At 37.3% G+C, this 21,076-nt stretch overlaps 1 protein-coding gene across 4 annotated transcripts in view; it reads right to left on the minus strand.

Annotated features, from left to right (window-relative positions):
- Window positions 1-21,076, minus strand: part of LOC141451801 (fasciclin-2-like) — a 383,077-nt gene that overhangs the window by 120,768 nt on the left and 241,233 nt on the right. The gene's annotated exons all lie outside the window — the stretch shown is intronic.

Consider the following 21,076-nt stretch of genomic DNA (forward strand, 5'->3'; position numbering starts at 1 on the left):
AAGGAAAAAGCACAGCTGGCGGAAAGGTGACGTCACTTTCAATGTGAACAGATTTTCCAAATTTGAAGGAAAAAGCACAGCTGGCGGAAAGGTGACGTCACTTTCAATGTGAACAGATTTTCCAAATTTGAAGGAAAAAGCACAGCTGGCGGAAAGGTGACGTCACTTTCAATGTGAACAGATTTTCCAAATTTGAAGGAAAAAGCACAGCTGGCGGAAAGGTGACGTCACTTTCAATGTGAACAGATTTTCCAAATTTGAAGGAAAAAGCACAGCTGGCGGAAAGGTGACGTCACTTTCAATGTGAACAGATTTTCCAAATTTGAAGGAAAAAGCACAGCTGGCGGAAAGGTGACGTCACTTTCAATGTGAACAGATTTTCCAAATTTGAAGGAAAAAGCACAGCTGGCGGAAAGGTGACGTCACTTTCAATGTGAACAGATTTTCCAAATTTGAAGGAAAAAGCACAGCTGGCGGAAAGGTGACGTCACTTTCAATGTGAACAGATTTTCCAAATTTGAAGGAAAAAGCACAGCTGGCGGAAAGGTGACGTCACTTTCAATGTGAACAGATTTTCCAAATTTGAAGGAAAAAGCACAGCTGGCGGAAAGGTGACGTCACTTTCAATGTGAACAGATTTTCCAAATTTGAAGGAAAAAGCACAGCTGGCGGAAAGGTGACGTCACTTTCAATGTGAACAGATTTTCCAAATTTGAAGGAAAAAGCACAGCTGGCGGAAAGGTGACGTCACTTTCAATGTGAACAGATTTTCCAAATTTGAAGGAAAAAGCACAGCTGGCGGAAAGGTGACGTCACTTTCAATGTGAACAGATTTTCCAAATTTGAAGGAAAAAGCACAGCTGGCGGAAAGGTGACGTCACTTTCAATGTGAACAGATTTTCCAGTATTTTTCCAGATTTCAAAGATTTTCTCCAAAATGGCTGCTGTGATTTTCTTTTAAAAAGTTGGGCATGCTAATTTTGTATACACGCAGAATTGTATACATATGTATATTTTGCAGGAAATACCGATTTTATGGGTAGATTTCTAGGAAAAGTGTGTGTATGTGTGTGTGTGGATAGATTTCCCTCTAAAGTGACAGATTTTTCCACGGTGATAATGTCCAACACTGACAACGAGAAAAACCTTTATTTTTTCCCCTCTGATGGGCATACATTCATCAATTTTATTCGATGTACGTACGTACCGGCTAAAACTAAAATACAAACTTTTCGACAATGTTAATAATCTACGTTCGATAGAATTTAGTTTTTAAAATGGTTTGGATGTGGAAAATAAATAAATAAATAAATAAATAAAAAAACAGGTTTGCCAACATCACTCTAACAAACCCGGAGGAAGTTTCATCAATTCGACAGAATCGAGTTGACACTAAAACCACACGCAGAGGGAAGCGTATATACAGGCATATATTCTAGACTATTTTTGGTTGGTTATATTGGAGCATTTTACTGTTATTTGCTAAAGTTTTGGTTACGTCATTCATAGAGCGGTTCATACGTACGTACGTACGGACGGAACATTTGTGTAGTAACTATTAGAACCACCGCTAGGGTGTGCATGAGTGAATGCTAGGGAAAACCCACTTCTACCACTCACCAGTGTTCTGTTACATTGTTACTCCTTACCAGGACTACACTTCTGGGAAGGGGGGGTTGGAGAGCCATCCCCAGCCTGCTGCCTCTCTAGTATCCTCCAGTAACCCCCAGAATTGTGGGGGTTAGTTTCCACACACACCCTTCAACTGTACAGAGTTTCTCCTCCATCGTTATCACACAACTTTCACACAATAACATTTGGACTTGGCCTCCTCCACATACATACTGACTCTGACTTCACAACAAATAACATACTGTAGTTCGCTCGCACTCTAACGCTATCTCTATCCTTTTACTATTTGCTGCTATGAAGTGGGGGTGGGGGGGGACGTTCTTTCAAAACAATTGTTTCACACGCTTATCCGACGAGTTTGTTAAAACTTTATCAAAGTTTATTTTCTACTATGCACACATAAACTTTTAAACGTACAGTACAGTATATGCTATGTATTTACAGTATTTTCACCAAAAAACAGATGTTAATGCAAAGCAGTTTCTAAAAAACTGTATTAAACTGAAAAAAGAACCATAAAGAAGCCAAAAATTCTATTATTCTAGTTGAATGCACATGTTTCACCTTTTATCACTTATCTATTAGGTACTTTGTTTTTGTACATTTATTAAAGTAATTTTACATTGTGTAACAATAGTTTTTATGAAAAATATCTTAATGTTGAAATTCAAATACCTTAATATTATATTAAATAATAAGTAATTATAAATAAGTAAAGTAACAACAGTATTGCTTCTTAATTAATGAGATGGGTGTGTGCCTGGGTGTTTCTTTGCAAGGTTCCGCTATATTGGGTTCGAAATTGTTTTTTCTCCTTCGACCCCCTAGCTCAGATCTACCCCCTCCCCCTACTTTTGTTAAATAGACCCCTGGGGGTCTCTATATAGACCACTTTGGCGACCTCTGTAGTTCACTAATCCACATATAATAGACTAAACCTCTACAGTAATTCAGAAAATACGACCCGCACAAACTTGCGACCATCTAATTTGAAGACTGGCCTGCAAAGTTATACGACATAGAAGAATCTGGATACAATAGTTAACCGACTAGTGGACTTTGATCTGAAAAACTGCTACTTAATCCAATTTATTAATAATTGATTAATAATAATTAATACATTTATTTCAAAATGGAAATTTAAATATTTGAATCGATTAATTTTTGTTTGTTATAACTAGAATGCAGGAAACGGAAATAAAATCTAGAAACCTCAAACTACAAACCGGTTATAAATGCGATTTATGAAAATTTGACCCGATCGCTCTATTTGCGGTTACTGGTAATCCACTCCGTACAGATGAGGGTTCAACATTTTGCGCAGTTAGCATCTTAATTTCAAACAGCAGTGTTGCCAAAGTTACAAGATAATTTAATATCAAGAAATAGCCCAATTTTTTCCCTTTTTTACCGGAGAAAAAAGAGGAAGACCGCATTACCTCTAGGTATTTCCCTGGTTACATCTGAAGGTAGTTTTCTCTCCCCCGCCACTTCACTAAGTCTTGTCTTCGAACAGCCAACTGGCAAGCATTAGGGGGTACTTTACTTTCCCTTAGAGCATTATTCCACATTATTATTCCAAAGGGAACCTAAACTGCCACCCTCTAGTAAGTACTCACTGTGGTACAGTGTCTAACCTCAAAATGGACCCTTTTTTCCACGTTTCTGTATGCTCATCCTGCAGCATCTCACTCTGGTTCCATCTCTCTAGTTTTCTTAACGGCTTCCTTCCCATTCGCTGCTTATTTTATTTTTTTCCTTTTATTTTCATTTCCATTCTAGGAAAATTGGTAAGATGACCCGGTTTTTCTTTTTTCTTTATATTCAAAATTATTATGGTAAAAGTGTTTTATTATTTTTCCTTCGTAAGTGTTGTATACCAGTCAAAAAAGAAATAGAGAAAAGGAAAATCTAAATTCGCAGCGGAAGTATTAAGGGTTTGAAGACAATGTTAGAATTTGCTGAAGAATATGGAAATCTTGTAGGATCCGTAAAAACGGAGCAATTGGACCTATTTAGAGAACGGGACTTTTTTTTTTTTGTATAAATCCTGGACTCTTACATAGAAACGAACAGCAAAGTAAGACTTAGGAACGAGTTTGAGGATGATGACCAGGGTGGCATGCGATTGGTTGCAGATTCTGCAAGTTTGCCAGCAACGGATTGGGATTAGGCTATGATAGAGCAAAGCAGAATCTTGCTTGAAAGATGCTTCGGACATCTTGGGAAAGAGTTTTGGAAAGAAGCAAGACAGTAGAGCTACTTCAAACAGTTTGAATACATCACGAAAGATTTGATGAACCGCACGAATTTCTACAAAGAAAGATCTTCGGGCAAGGTGACTCATTCTGTCTGCAAAGATCCTTAAATGCTGTACGCGTAAGAAGTATTTCTAAACTCTAATCAGAAAAGAATTGGAAAATGGTTTAGTGGATTGAAATTTTCCGGACGATGAAGTGTTTTGACAGGAAAAGGAAGATGCGTTGGCGGTCACAAGAAAGGAAACAAAGGCTAATAATTGGCACATCTAATCAAAAGTTTTGAGATCTGGTTAGCAGTGTTTCAGGTCTTGTAAAACTATGTTGTCTCATTTACTCACTTACTAAACCTGTCCTAATTAGTGAGTGAGGTAGTAACGGAGTTAGGCTACATCATCGTGGTGGTTATAGTCTGTTGCGGTTACAATAATAGGTTGATTATAAAAACGGCTCTTGCCGCAGCCATCATCTTAATTGGGTTTTGAATATATGGGTTGTATATCTGATTTAAGCGTTACTTGTATTTATTCTGTAGTATGTACACCGAGATAGGATCTTAAGACAATGTGTATTGTCTCTAATTTGTTTATTCTGAAGTTGTCGAAGTTTGTTGGACGCCAAGGTATGGAAGAGACAATATTTATCTTTCTGATATCAATTCTCTCCTCTCCCATATTGTTCCATTCTCACATCTATGTACTTGCTGTTGTTGATAATAATCTTCTACATTTAATGTATTTATTTGTGTGGAAGCACTTTGTCTTTAATTTACATGTATATGTGGTCTTCATCATGTAATCCTGCAAATTTCGTGTTTCGACAGGCTCAAAATGGTTTGTTCACAGTTTTTTTTTTTTTTTTTTTTGCAAAACATTTTTATCTAAGTGATAGACAAGTGTGTGTGTAGCTTCTAGTCGTCAGCACAACTTCAAGCATACCACTGTCTTATAGCAGCCACTGATGAGGATACAGATTCATGCCCAATCATTTGGTAAATAGAAAAGAAAAAAAGGAAGAGTTTTCCAGAGGTTGTGCGGAAATCAGTCTTTACTTCAAGGTTAGGGTTTGGGAAATTGGAAAGCACTTTTCTATGAAATCAAAATTCCTTTTATTTCATGTTTAAACTTGTACTATAAGTTATATTCATTCAGTTCTATTTAGTTCATGTCGAGAGCACTGACGGAAGTAACTGACGGAAGTAAATGACGGAAGTAACTGACGGAAGTAACTGACGGAAGTAACTGACGGAAGTAACTGACGGAAGTAAATGACGGAAGTAACTGACGGAAGTAAATGACGGAAGTAACTGACAGAAGAAGGACGGAAGTAACTGACGGAAGACTGACGGAAGTAAATGACGGAAGCAACTGACGGAAGTAACTGACGGAAGTAACTGAAGGAAGTAACTGACGGAAGTAACTGACGGAAGTAACTGACGGAAGTAACTGACAGAAGAAGGACGGAAGTAACTGACGGAAGACTGACGGAAGTAAATGACGGAAGTAACTGACGCAGGTAACTGAGGGAAAAAAATGACGGAAGTAACTGACAGAAGACTGACGGAAGACTGACGTAAGATGATAAAAATTTAATTCAATTCGACTAATTTAATTTCATAGAAATATAAACAAAAATTGAGTTTTAATTAATTTATTTAGTAAAAAAAAAAGCAAAGTAACGTTTAATGGTTAAACTAACCTTTTTTTTTTTTTAGCGCACCAACAGCTGAGGTTATTAGCGCTTGGAGCTTTTTCAGAGCACTGCCGGCCTCCGGACAGTTTTCTCTCGTTACAGACAACACTGTACATCACCGGACAGTGAGCTGTAAGAAGCTCCTAGGAAGAGAAAATCTAAGGGATAGCAGCTGGATTCGAACCCGGGACCTCCGCGTGGGAATCGGTACGCTAACCACATAGCTAATCCCTTCCCTTTATTATTATTATTACAATTATTATTACTATTATTATTATTATTATTATTATTATTATTTATTTATTTATTTATTTATTTATTTATTTATTTTTATTTTTATTTTTTTTGCGCATCAACAGCTGAGGTTATTAGCACCTGGAGCTTTTTTTCAGTGCACTGCCGGCCTCCGGACAGTGTTCTCTTGTTACAGACAACACTGTCCATCACCGGACAGTGAGCTGTAAGAAGCTCCTAGGAAGAGAAAATCTAAAGGTCAGCTGGTGGATTCGAACCCGGGACCTCCGCGTGGGAGTCCAGTAAGCTAACCTCATAGCTAATCCATTCCCTTATTATTATTATTATTATTATTATTATTAATTAAAAATTGAGTAATTTTAAGCGTTAATATTTAGAAGTGAATAGAATTCTGATTGATTAAGTTTAATTGTTAAGTTTTTTTTAAGTAGAAGAGATATTTAAATTTGAAAGTATCGCTTAGTTATTGGATATATTGATAAGTGTTACCATGGGAGATATTGTGAAAGAATCATTTACCACACTCGTCACATAAAGGACAATTTTCACGACCTACAAACCAACCGAACAAATCTCAAAGCACAAAGAAAGTCAAATAAGCAGCCCCCCTCCAACACATCTAAAAGCAATCATTTTCGCTTGCTAATTTGATTGTGAAGGTTATTGTGTTAGACCTCCATTGCTGCAACTATTAATCAGGCTAAAATTTAGCGTACTAAAAGGGAGGAAAAAAAAAAAAACGGGATTATCCCTTTTGGCAGAAGAGATAATGGCCCGTCCATAACCCGGTTAGTGGGACGCTTGAATACCGGAAGGGATCGACTGCCACATCTCGAATATCCCCGCCGGTTGTAATAGTTACACATCCCAATCTCAGGTCACGTTAGCTCGTTGCTGCTGAATGGTGCGCTAATTTTTACTTTATCTCTCTCTATTTCCTGCCCCCTCCCTGCTCTGTGCAGGAAGTGTTTCAATCCTATGCTCATCAACTACGGGCTCATCTAACTTCTAACAGGGAATGTATGATATGCTTTATCTGTCCACTACTATTGATACGGCTTCAGAATACAGAATAATAAACTGGCCAGTGCCTGTAGGATCAATGTTTACAATAGGGTGCCCATCCTAAGTTCACTTATTTTTACGGCCGTGACGTGACAAACCGCTCGCCGCCATTTATGTATTGTAAAAAAATATAAAGATTTTCTTTGGTTTTTAAATTGTTAAACCATCATTTGTAATCAATGTAAATAACTCTGGATAGCACTGATATAGACTGTTCCAGAACAGTCCCAAGCGCTAAACTCGATTGATGGCATGGTTCTACCCGATCAAGGAGGAGACACCTTGAGCAACACTCTTTTCTCTAGGATGACCCGAGAAGAGGAAGGATCTGTTTAAGGAGCAGTTTTCTGCAAGGAAAAAGATAAAAGTCAGAAAAGGAAGAAAAACAAATTTGGAGGCACTACTCCCACGACTTCCTTTTTTTTTTTACTGCATTGCTCACAGTCCTAACTTCATTTCCTCAAACTTGAATTTCGGTTGAGCCCAACCCGGGGCTTTCGTATTTGTCGAAATCTTGAACTAGGAAATGAACAATGAAGCATCTTTCGCACCACCGGAAAGGAAAATTACTCAGCGCCTCCCAGGTACGTACTAATGGATTCCTCATTCCGGAAATGACGTATGATTACAATACTTTGTGACGTCAGTAATAATGTAAAAAAAAAAATCGGATAAAAATCAGGTCACAACTTTCTATATCTTCTGTGCAGATAGTTGCGCGAGAGATAGTTATAGTGTAGATTGATACTAAATTTGAAGCTGGCCCAGGGGTGGGGGGAAGCCAGCAGGTAAAGATCCGCCCCCATCTTCGTGAAATTGGGGGGGGGATCAAAACAATATTTTTTCCAGATGTACGATCCACTAGGGAAATTACACAACGGTAATGCTCGGCCAATAAATCAAACTTTCCAATACCCAGGAGTACCCCCCCCCCACCACAACTGAGCAAAAATTCTTAACGTATTGTGTGTCCCTCTGGTATCTCCCACCCAGAGCACTAATAATTCGGCTATTTTTATTATAAGGGTATTTCTTTTCTAAATCTGGAAGGCACACACACTCCACAGTATCTAACTGCAGTTATAACGACATAATCGAACAATATGGGAAATACCAGCTCAGCAAACAGGAAGTACTGATGCGTCAGGCCCACAGTAACGCAGGACACCGGAAGTCATGAGCTTTATAAAGTCAAATGGTAGTAAAAGCTTTGTTTTACTGCCTTTCAATTACAAATTTTTTCTACATTTTTTTTTTCAGCTTCCCTCGCAAACGGTTTCTACGTTTAAATTCACAACATCGATTTTATCAATTACAAACAGATAATAGGTACGACTTCAATTTAATACGCTTTCACTTAAAAATTCGATCAAAGGGAACTTGGTGACAGGGATGGTGAATAGATTCACTCCAATGAGCCCTTTTTTTTTTTTTGGATAATGTACGGTCTTATCACTTGCAATATTTTTTTTGCATTATTTATCACTTGCAAAAATGTTACTACAATCAAATTAGAAGAAGATTCCACTACCGGAAGTACCCTGCTACTAAAAATAGATTGCTCCGGATTTTAGAGATTTTCTCGGAAAGTGGCACCTAAGATTTTCTGTAAACTTCCGTTTTACGAGTATTAAAGATATAAATATAGATTTACTGTTTTCATTTTTATTATCTTTCTTCAATGATATTGGTTCTGGGACCAGTTTAGGGAGAGGTCTAGGGCTGAGCTTCAGTATAAGAAAAGCATTTACGGTATATTATTGGTGAAAAGAATTGATTGTTTTAAATTTTCAGTGTTTGAAGAAAATTGATGAAAATAGAAGTAAGAAAAATGTCGTGTGAGTGTCACACCAGATTTTCCGAACCTTAAAATGTAAAGAGTACAGTAAAGTAATCTTCTATTTTTTTCAGGCGGGGCTTAATGTCCAACTACCAATTAGGTGCCGTGGACGGAGGCGACTAGCAAACATACTTTACTGTAAATTTCTCATATTAACCATTAAATAAAATCTAAAGCCTAAGACCGGGAATAGAACCCACTAAACCAACAATACATCTTAGCTTTGCGGGTCTAGCCTATAACCGCTCGGCTAAAAGGACGCCTTACAACATTAAAACCATTAAATAAAATCCAAGGTTTAGACTAGAAATCGAACCCACTAACCAACAATACATCTTAGCTTTGCGGGTCTAGCCTATAACCGCTCAGCTAATGGGGCGCCTTACAACATTAAAACCATTTAATAAAATCCAAGGTTTAGACTAGAAATAGAATCCACTAAACCAACAATACATCTTAGCTTTGCGGGTCTAGCCTATAACCGCTCAGCTAATTGGGGCGCCTTACAACATTAAAACCATTAAATAAAATCCAAGGTTTAGCCTAGAAATCGAATCCACTAAACCAACAATACATCTTAGCTTTGCGGGTCTAGCATATAACCGCTTGGCTAAGGGGACGCCTTACAATATTAAAACCATTAAATCAAATCCAAGGTTTAGACTAGAAATCGAATCCACTAAACCAACAATACATCTTAGCTTTGCGGGTCTAGCCTATACCGCTCAGCTAATGGGGCGCCTTACAACATTAAAACCATTAAATAAAATCCAAGGTTTAGACTAGAAATAGAATCCACTAAACCAACAATACATCTTAGCTTTGCGGGTCTAGCCTATAACCGCTCAGCTAATTGGGGCGCCTTACAACATTAAAACCATTAAATAAAATCCAAGGTTTAGCCTAGAAATCGAACCCACTAAACCAACAATACATCTTAGCTTTGCGGGTCTAGCCTATAACCACTCAGCTAATGGGGCGCCTTACAATATTAAAACCATTAAATAAAATCCAAGGTTTAGACTAGAAATCGAACCCACTAAACCAACAATACATCTTAGCTTTGCGGGTCTAGCCTATACCGCTCAGCTAATGGGGCGCCTTACAACATTAAAACCATTAAATAAAATCCAAGGTTTAGACTAGAAATCGAACCCACTAAACCAACAATACATCTTAGCTTTGCGGGTCTAGCCTATAACCACTCAGCTAATGGGGCGCCTTACAACATTAAAACCATTAAATAAAATCCAAGGTTTAGCCTAGAAATCGAACCCACTAAACCAACAATACATCTTAGCTTTGCGGGTCTAGCCTATAACCACTCAGCTAATGGGGCGCCTTACAATATTAAAACCATTAAATAAAATCCAAGGTTTAGCCTAGAAATCGAACCCACTAAACCAACAATACATCTTAGCTTTGCGGGTCTAGCCTATAACCACTCAGCTAATGGGGCGCCTTACAATATTAAAACCATTAAATAAAATCCAAGGTTTAGACTAGAAATCGAACCCACTAAACCAACAATACATCTTAGCTTTGCGGGTCTAGCCTATACCGCTCAGCTAATGGGGCGCCTTACAACATTAAAACCATTAAATAAAATCCAAGGTTTAGACTAGAAATAGAATCCACTAAACCAACAATACATCTTAGCTTTGCGGGTCTAGCCTATACCGCTCAGCTAATTGGGCGCTTTACAAGATTAAAAACCATTAAATAAAATCCAAGGTTTAGACTAGAAATCGAACCCACTAACCAACAATACATCTTAGTATTGCGGGTCTAGCCTATAACTGCTCGGCTAGCGTGGCACCTCCCTTAAAATGTTTTTATAACTTTTCCAAGTACAACTTACACTTAAGTTCTATGAATTTTTCATTTGAATAATGGAAAATTTAGAAGGAAAATTCTTTCAGAGCACTCTGAGATGGAATGGAAACTGATTAAAAGTGTGGTTACATCTTAGCTAGCAGTTTTACTATCTGCACGTTGTCAGCTAAAATTAAACATGTTTTTAAAAATTCTGTGTTAGATAAAATGTTGCCTATCTAGTATTTATGTAAGTATGATGGAAAACTTTGGGAAAATTCCACCAGCTAAAGATAATAAGATGATAATTAGGCACGGTGAACAGCATATTTAAATAGGTGGTTCTTTGTGGGTGATACTGGCAGGCCAAAACTTTAGGTACATACACTGTGCGGTAAGCTTCGCGAGGAAATTAAGTGAAGCAACTGGGAGAAGGTTGGTTATCTCTGTCTCTCACTTGGCCTCCACATCGCACGCTCTCTGTCTCTCCCAGAGTGCATGTATAGGTGTACCCCTCTTTCAGCCAGACTGTCAGACAGAAAGGGAATTATGTCAGGATGCTGTGTGTATACTATAAAGTACACTAGTGTGGCGGCTAAGTTTGGTAATAGTATTATGAGTATCAAAGATGTGGCTGGGGTTCACTCTACAGCATCTCAACCATGGAGATCTGGAGAGCCAACCTCACTTTCCCTTCTTCTTGGGCCTCTGATATAAATAGCCTAGTACAACTAGCAAAGTTTCCTCGTTGGGTCCCCAGTTACCTCCTAAGGGCTGTGGAAGAGAAACGGCTATAGGCTGAACTTCTTCGATACCCGGGGGCCGCCAACATCCTTTTCTGATGATGGAAGCTCTTTAGAGAGAGAAAGGGGAAAGACTCTTGCGGTATCCCGCCCACATTGTTCAACTTGAATAAAGAGCGAGAGAGAGGCAATGACGGTTCAAAGTTAAAAAGGTTTCACCGCGCCCAAAATGTTACATTTTCCTAGGTTAGAGCCATGGACCGATAGTGTGGTAAACCGGAAAGGCGTGGGTTTTCGAAGCGAACTGTACCCACCGCTTTACGCACTGCTGAGAAGTATTTCCGGAAGTTTGTTTCAGTGGAGTTTTAATGAGTAACTTTGTGAACTTCACTTTGAAAACTTCTTCCCTTTAAAAAGTAACTAGTTTAAATATAAGCTCAGTGTATATAGATATTGATTGAATAAAGTCAAAATATTTAATGATGTGAAAGCAATATGGATGTAATAAAACTTTCCATTAATATAAGAGTTTCCAAACTCCTGAAGGGCTTGCTTCCAGTCAGAGCATACTGGATGAAAATGAGAAAATAGAATTCCTGGTGCAAAGACTCGCGTGCCTTTTCTCTTAAGTATCTGAAGCCAGCCAAAAAAAAAATGCGTCCACAATCTGAATAAAGAAGTACAAAAAACGACTGGAGCGGTACCAAAAACTGGGTCGTTCATGGAGAAAATCTATTTGCAATGTGCCATCAGATGATATTTCGATCCATCACTTTAATTTTTGAAACAGCTTCTTCCACAAAACTCCTCCCCACCCTCCAAAAATTAGGAAATCGTTCAAGAAGATCATAGAGCAGGGGTTCCCCAACCTGGGGGTGCTGCGAGACGATATTCCAGGGGGTGCAAGAAAAGTCCTGGTAAATAATTGGATGTTTATTATAATTCAAATATTTTTCATTGTTATACTGCACATATTTCAAGGATTTATTCATCTATTTATTTTGCAACTGTGATAGATACAACATGCATGTGCGCCAAGAGGCGTGAGTTGAGTGAACGACGACCATCCAGTGATGGGAGCCGTTAGTTCGCCAGATTGGCAAGCTTACACAGCAACCATCCTAGGAGGTCGCCGTTAAATGTTGAGATGATCACGTGGCCACGCCGCTTCAGTCTGCGCTATGGATTTGAAGGAAGTGTTGTAGTAGACATGTTGTGGATCAGATGGTTGTAATTATTGTTTAGATTTGAGTGGAGTTTTGTGTATTGAGATTAGGCTATTTCCAGAGACGAGAGGAATATTTAGATCAGAGTGTATAGTATGATTGGAGACGTAGAAGGGAGCGTTAACTATTGTTCTTAGAATTTGAGACTGTAAGGTTTGAAGTCGGTTGATGTTCGATTATTATTTTTTTGTAAAGTATACTTTCTTTGTTAAATACTTCATGTGTTTGATTTTTTTTTAATTTTAAATTTCAGGGGTTGTGAGGTTCGAGTGAAATTTCTTTAGAGGTTCAGGAAGAAAGAAAGGTTGGGAACCACTGCCAGAGAATATATGTTTCTGGCGGATCTCCCACTTACAAATCAACGCTTCATAACCACTACACCTAATGCAAAGCTAACAACAGCAAACTAATTCCTGAACTGTTTAAACTTTGCATTCAATTTGAGAAATAATGTTTGCTAGCTTTTGATGAATTCTTCTTCTTCTCCAATGTTGGAAATCTTCAGCAAACAGAAGATGGTCCGCAAATTACAGAATTCGACCCCAGGTAACTTAACACTTCACCACCCTAACGTCCAGACAAAAAGAAAAGGGAAAGAAAGTGCCCAACAAGGTCGTATAAAGTTTAGGGCTATGTATCTTTCACACCTGCCAGGTAGACCTCCCGCCACCTCTCTCTCTCTCTCTCTTGGATCCCTAGTAAATATTCATGTTCCTACCAAGACACAGACAGAGAAAAATAACCAGAGTAGATGGGAAAGGCTGGGAAATTTCTACACGCTTTTCCAGTAGACAGGTGAAAATGCTTGAAGGCTTTACTAAAATATATATATACATAACCCTTAATATACCTCAATACAGAAACTACTACCACTATTCTATTCATACAACCCCCAGAATTCCTGAAGATGCATGAAGAATGGAAGATAAAGGCAAGTCCTAACTGCTGTTAAAAAAAAAAAGAACCCATGTACAACAATTTGTTCTGCTAGTACCTTTTTTTTTACTGTCAAGTCATAAATATTCTTATATTTTCCAGCAGGAAATGGAATTTAAAAAAATGAAAATATATTTTGTATTTTCTATTTATTACTTCCTTTTTACTTGTCCTAAAAAACCAGCGTCATCAAACCACCCGCAAGGGAGTAAACAAAGAAGTTTATGAATTTTATAGTGGAGAGCCGTATGAAAAACATAAGATTTATTACATGAAAAATCGATTGCTACAATTGAGAGAGTGATTAACTAGATTCTCTTCCCTAAAATGATGAGAATTAAATACGATTCCTCCCCTTAAAGTGATGAGAATTAAATACGATTCCCTCTCTTAAAGTGATGAGAATTAAATACGATTCCCTCCCTAAAATGATGAGAATTAAATACCATTCCCCCTCTTAAAGTGATGAGAATTAAATATGATTCCCCCCCTTAAAGTGATGAGAATTAAATACGATTCCCCTCTTAAAGTGATGAGAATTAAATACGATTCCCCCCCTTAAAGTGATGAGAATTAAATACGATTCCCTCCCTAAAATGATGAGAATTAAATACGATTCCCCCCCTTAAAGTGATGAGAATTAAATACGATTCCCCCCCTTAAAGTGATGAGAATTAAATACGATTCCCTCCCTAAAGTGATGAGAATTAAATACGATTCCCCCTCTTAAAGTGATGAGAATTAAATACGATTCCCCCCTTAAAGTGATGAGAATTAAATACGATTCCCCCCCTTAAAGTGATGAGAATTAAATACGATTCCCCCTCTTAAAGTGATGAGAATTAAATACGATTCCCTCCCTAAAATGATGAGAATTAAATACGATTCCCCCCCTTAAAGTGATGAGAATTAAATGCAATTCAATCGTTAGGAGTTCGAGGTCAATTTGGTGAGTTCGAACCTTCAAGAAAGTCGTGAGAGTGTGCAGACCAGATGTAGTTTTTCTGCATCAGTGCTTACTTAATATAAAGTTTTTAATTACTTAATTATGCTATGTACTCAATTTCATTTTCGCATGATTGAGGAAACGATGGATGAAGTTGAGGAAAAGTTTAGAACAATCATTGCAACAAAAATAAAATTTTATTTTCCGCGCAAGAAAACTTTTTATACATATATATGTATAAACGCGAAAAAAGCACTGATGAAAAACAAATATCAGTACCGTATTATTATTTTTATTTTTTGGTTCTATTTCCTTCCGTTTGTTCGTGTTTTTATAACAGCAGAATATAGAAGGCAGAGGGGGGGAACTCCAGGTTGCTGGAGGCTGCGCAGTTATCATAGTAGACGCCGTTAACCATCATAAGGGAAGGGTAGATGACGGCAGCACGATTGTCCCGAATGATAAACAATAATGGCTGCCGGAGGTTGTGTTTTTTGGGAGGGGGCAGGGGTTTGATTGGATCAGCCGTAAATAAAGAGTATTTGGGGCTATTGGGGGTATTGGGCTTGTATGTGTGGGTTTAACTGTACACGTGCACGCCTGAACATGTTTGTGTGGTGGTAGGTCAGTGTACAGAAATGTGGTACAGAAAGGAGTACCAAATAGGGTGAGGGAGTTGACCAGCCAGGCTGGTGCCAGGATACAGGGGCATCCCAACATACGTCACAATATACACGAAGTACATCTTTGTGTTGGCTGTCTGGCTGCATTCAATAGAACCAAAGCAAAGAGAACTCACTAGGACACATTACAAAACTACAACCTGTACATATCAAGCACTGCTTCTAGAACAATGTTATTTGATTTAGAAGCCCCAGGGCCTTTAATTTTTTTTAGTAATCTTCAGTGATGCTGTGTGAATGTGAAAAACGAGATGAAAGTGAGTTTGTGTGAGTATGTGTGGGGTGCTTGCTGGTTGGAGACCCACACATCTCTTCCTGTTCCAGCCTCTTCCCCTTCCTTCTGGAAGGAAGAGAGCCGGTTACTCTCTGGAGTAAAGGGGGGGATTGTTATCATTATCAATGTTCATCCAGCATCCCAATTCCAAGCACGATATCGCACCCGACGGGTTTACCTTTTATCTCACCATCACATTATGCTCCCAGATTAATTACAACAATATAAGTGACATTATAACAGCATTAACAGATTACCACAAATAATCATTTATAACAGCATTAACAGATTACCACAAATAATAATCATTCCATTTTTAATCCGATAATCCTTGATTAAAGCGCTAATTAGAAATATTTAACAATCAACGTTAAATTAATATTTGTTTTATATAATCCCCTTCCTTCCGCCTATTTTTCCCCATTCAACCAACTAAGAGATGTCCTGTAATCGTTTAAACTCTAGAAGTGGAATGCCTGAATCCAAAAAAGTTCAACTTATTTACTCAGCAAATATTTAATATTTTAGAGAGTTATACAAAAAAAAAAAATTGTCCCCTAACACATACACATTGTATTTAAGTAGACACACAAACACGACCACATTCAGGGCCTAAATAGTGAGGGCAGAAGGTCACAACAACCTTTAGATGCTATGGACAAAAATATTATTATTTTTATAAGACTAGATAATTAGACCTAGCGTTGGTCTAGTGGTCGAGAGAGTGGCTTCGTATGTGGAAGATCACCGGATCGAATCCCGCGTATGGCTACTTTATATTTGTTGTAAAAAAAATGTTTATAGTAAAGTAAGAGCTTCCGGTCCCCATCTGCGACACCTAATTTGGTAGATTGACCTGAAAAAATAGGCGTTTACTTTACTGTACTTTATTTAATAAGCCCTAGATGTCCCTAGTCCATAGGACGAAAGCTTAGCAAAAAAATAATATAAAAATTATGACTGAAGTGAGTAATAAAATTTGCCTTCCTTTGGGATCAATGAATCAGTCTCCAAAAAAAAAAAGATTAACAATACTCTTACATGTATTAAAGGGACTCATGCGATGGACTCACGTTCCTCCAATTAAGTACAGTTAAATATAAGTACGGCCGAAACGGAAACTCGTCAACGGAAAAACAGTATTTCATTAAATTGAATTTTTTTCATTTTCAATTATCTCGAAACTGGATTCAAGAATTTTCTACGTGGTGTTTTTTACTTTTCTGGGGTGTGGTTGGGGTTGGATTAGAGAGGGTATGCTTGCCTCTAAAGTGTTCTTGCAGTGCAATGAACGGTCTTAGTCCTGTGATAATATTTTCTTTTCTCTTTTTTTTCTTCTTTTTTTTTGTCTCGTCAAAATCTGAGGTGAAAAGTTGCTCGAAGCTTTTTCTCGTACACAACCAACCTCAGGACGATGTTCTCTCGTTACAGGCAACATTTTATCCATCACCGGATAGTGAGATATTAAGAAACTTCTAGGAAGAAAAAAAATAAAAATAAAAATCTAAGGGGTCAGCAGCTGGATTCGAACCCAGGAAATGCTATACGGAATCAAGCGTGTGTTGACTAAATTTCAAGTTTCAAAACAAAAGAACTTCGGTGGCCCCCGGAAGTGCTGGGGAAAGTAGCTTCCGGGCAGGCGATCTCTACCCAACAGTAACGGCCCCAAAACTCACTTCTCACTTCCTGTCTATATTTTATTCTAATTTTTTTTTTTTAGAGCAAATACCTCAATGTTGTTTTTACCCATCAAGGTGTAGCAAGTGAAAATTTTGTACAGAGAAAAGACGAATACTCGCAACACAAAACGTGAATTTTTCCAATTTAATTAAAATTTCAAAATAACATCAAGAACATTGGGTTTTTAGCTGGGAAGTTTGGCTCGGCATTAATAACAAATGATCGTTATAAAACCAATTTGCCCTCAAGGAACCAATAGCAGTTTCCGTTTAGAAAGGCACAATGTACGCGTAGTAGTTAGGTCTACCACATATTCTGGGGTTCGTTCCACGGGAAAACACACACAGAATAACAGAACAAAATTTTACCTAACGATAAACTGTTAAATATTAAATTTGGAATAGATTGTTTTTAAAGTTAAAAATTCCAATTGGATAACGTTGTACCTGATATTGAGAGCTCACATTTAATTTATAAATGACGTTTTTAATTTTGGGAGCTGAATTATGTCTCCACAGAATCATCTTAAATATGTACATATACTATACAGGGTGAACCAGTAAATATTGTCCAAAGGCTTACTGTGAGTAGTACATCTAAAGTGGAGTTCAATGACGTATTGGACAACTTCATATTTTCCACTGTTCTTGAGTGACGTCACTTTAATTTTTTTTTCTAAAATCATTCCTTTTTTTCCAATAAAAATGTTATTACTCAGAAAGTTTTAGTCCGAATTCGATTCTGATGACACGGTTAGAAAGACAGATAAATTTTCTAAAAATTGACACCATTTCGAAGCATAAATCATTCTCCAAACAGACTCAATCTTCCTCCGGGATACCTGGAAAAATAAAAGTAATCGAAAATTTTTGAAGAAAACTCATTAGGCCCTTATGTGATCATTATCAGACCTAGGTGCCAGCCACTTTTTATGTAAAAGTTTCCTTGCCTAATGGGCTTTCAAACGCGGTATATTATTTGCCCAGGATTCCTTTTTTACCTTCGTAAAAGAGAAATTACGTTTGTTTTTGCAAGAAAACGTGTTCACGAGCATTCAAACATTGTTAGTTTATAATGTTGTTTGATTTCAGTGAAAACTCTTTAAGATGGACCAATAGTCAATTTTTAAAGTAGATTGTCTTAAAATAAGGAAGTCAAAGGTTACAAATTGCACTTTTTTTAAAAAAAGAAAAGGTTAAGGTTAGTCAGATTGTTTTCTTTTTCAACAGGTAGTTGTGTGTGAAATTGTAATTTGGAGTAAGTACATATGAATTTTTGTTTATAAAAATAGTGCTTGTTTAAAATATTTCAGAGAGATCAGATTTTTTTTTTTTTTTTTTTTTTTAAGTGCAAATTGTAACCTTTGACTTCTTTATTTTAAGACAATCTACTTTAAAAATTGACTACTGGTCCATCTAAAAGAGTTTTCAATGAATTAAACAGCTTGATAAACTAACACTGTTGAGTGCTCGTGAACACGTTATCTTGTAAAACAAACGTAATTTCTTGTACAAAGATAAAAGGAATCCTGGAAAATGATATACCGCGTTAGAAAGCCCATTGAACAAGGAAACTTTCATAAGAAAAGTGGCCAGCACCTAGGTCTGATAATGATCACACATAAGGGCCTAATGAGTTTTCTTCAAAAATTTTCGATTACTTTTATTTTTCCAGCATCCGGAGGAAGATTGAGGCTGTTTGGAGAATAACTTATGCTTGAAAATGGTATTAATTTTTAGAAAATTTATCTGTCTTTCTAATCGTGTCATCAGAATCGGATTCAGACTAAAACTTTTTGAGTAATAACATTTTTATTGGAAAAAAAGTAATGATTTTAGAAAAAATAAATAAAGTGACGTCACTCAAGAACAGTGGAAAATATGAAGTTGGCTAGTACGTCATTGAACTCCCCTTTAGATGTACTACACACAGTACGCCTATGGACAATACTTACTGGTTTACCCTGTATACATTTTTTTAAAGAAAAATGTATAAAAATGTATGCAAATCAACACGATTGTATTAGCAAGCCCCAAACAAATTTAAATGTACAGTATTTTTTTTTTTGTAAATTTCGGGCTTGTAGGAGCCATTATCGAGAAATTGAACTATTCGAATAAATATGTACTTCCGTTTAAAAAAATTTAAACAGTACTTCCGGCTGTTCGATTTAGAGTCTCGAAACCTTTTGAGGGGATTTACGGATTTTAAATAGGCTGACTGCGCACAAACTGACCAATTTCACGGAGTATTTCCGGTGAACACGCAAAACGGAAGTTCTGCTCAAAAACTGCAAAATACTTCCTGTACAAAGGAAGGGAGCTGAGTAAAAATGTAATAAAAATTACATTAAGTGTAATTGTACCAGCTGTAATTACAATAAACATTATGTAATTAGGACGCTGAAGCCCTTTAATTGCTATACGCAGGACTGCTCGCAGCCATTACATGATTATCAATTCATTAAACAAGTTTGCATGGTATAAGTTTGGTGCGTCAGTATATATACATAGTTACAAGATTTGGGGCCCACAGTTGTTGGGGTAACTTAGCCACCAAAAGGGAGACCGAGGTTTATTGGGCCGCTTAATGGTTAAATTGGGCCCATCAACAGCCCTAACAACTTGCTAATCCCCTTCCTCAAGGATAGTATGAACTCTCCCAAAACCTTACCGCTCCCCCACCCACCCAAACTATAACCTCCTTTTGCCCTTTCCCCTATTAAAGTTTTACTAATTGCTCAAATCTTATTTTCCAAAAGTTATAATCCATTCATTGTGTTAGGGAGGATGCAAGGATTACGATGATGCTCCCGTTGGGAGTGTGGCTGAAGCTCCCTAATAGTTCTCCCCTCCAGGGAACTCAATGTGTCCCTCTTAATCGCTTTCTCTTGCTGAACTTTCGATTTTTTTTTACACTTTTGACGTGGATACGTCTTTAAATTTGAATCATATGGTGGCAATCCAAAAAACCTAATAAAATCGGGGGATACAGTTTGGCATTATAGTTTCGAATCTATCGTCTACATCTAAAATTAAATTAGACCACTGGATAGCTAAAGGATCAAAGAATTCATTACGATAAGCGAGGACTGTGACACATCGCGCGCGGTGGAGGGGGAAGCGCCGCCATTTTGAGATCATTTTGCTACGTATCGAGATTTGCAATTAGTATAACTTTTGACACGGAGAAGCTACGATGTTCGTTTAAGTTTTTAATCGTCAGCTGTTGTCACAATCTATCGATTGTATATAAAACATTAGTGTAAAATAGTGACAGTGAATATAATAGGGGGTTAGAATAAAAAAAATATTATCAAAAATATATAATGTCGGCCTATACGGGTCGAAAAGCCAAAACCAAATACAGAGATCGTATACGGTTGGAAAGGGCTTCTCAAGAACAATCGAATGGTAATAATAAAACAACATATGATCGAGTCAAGCTGTGCCGGGAACGTAAAAGAATGAATGCGGCCGAGCGGATCAACGACGGTGTCAGTACATCTGCAGCTGGGGCCGGTTGAAATTATGCAAGTGGATGATGAAATCGCTTCTACATCGACAACGGACTGTATCGCACCATTGTTGGGTTCTAAATCGCGACTCAATGAGTTTTAATTTCATCAACATCGATAAATAATGACAAATTTGATTTCATCCTAAATACATAAATAAAAATATTTTATATAAAAAATATAACCCGTTACGTAAACGTATTCACGTACAACACACGGCCGTGACCATGACACAGCCTCAGTTTTTTTTTTTATTTTTTTCTTACTATTTAGTACTAGGCAGGAAGCTTTGATCGCCTCAAATAGTTTTGGAACAAAACGGAAATGCCCACTTAACTAAATCGATTTTCAACTAAACTAAAGTCAATGAATGTTTACAGTTAACGCTACAAAAAAACCTGTGTGATATTTATTTCAATTAGTTGACGTCAAGTTTCCCTCCATTATCTATTCCACTACTCTTTAAATCCATATTGTTCTCTCCAGCTAGACTCCGCCCCTACAACAACAACAA

Source organism: Rhodnius prolixus, unplaced genomic scaffold (genome assembly GCF_049639745.1).
Source record: "Rhodnius prolixus isolate KJV_2025 unplaced genomic scaffold, Rpr scaffold_14, whole genome shotgun sequence".
Lineage (NCBI taxonomy): Eukaryota > Metazoa > Arthropoda > Insecta > Hemiptera > Reduviidae > Rhodnius > Rhodnius prolixus.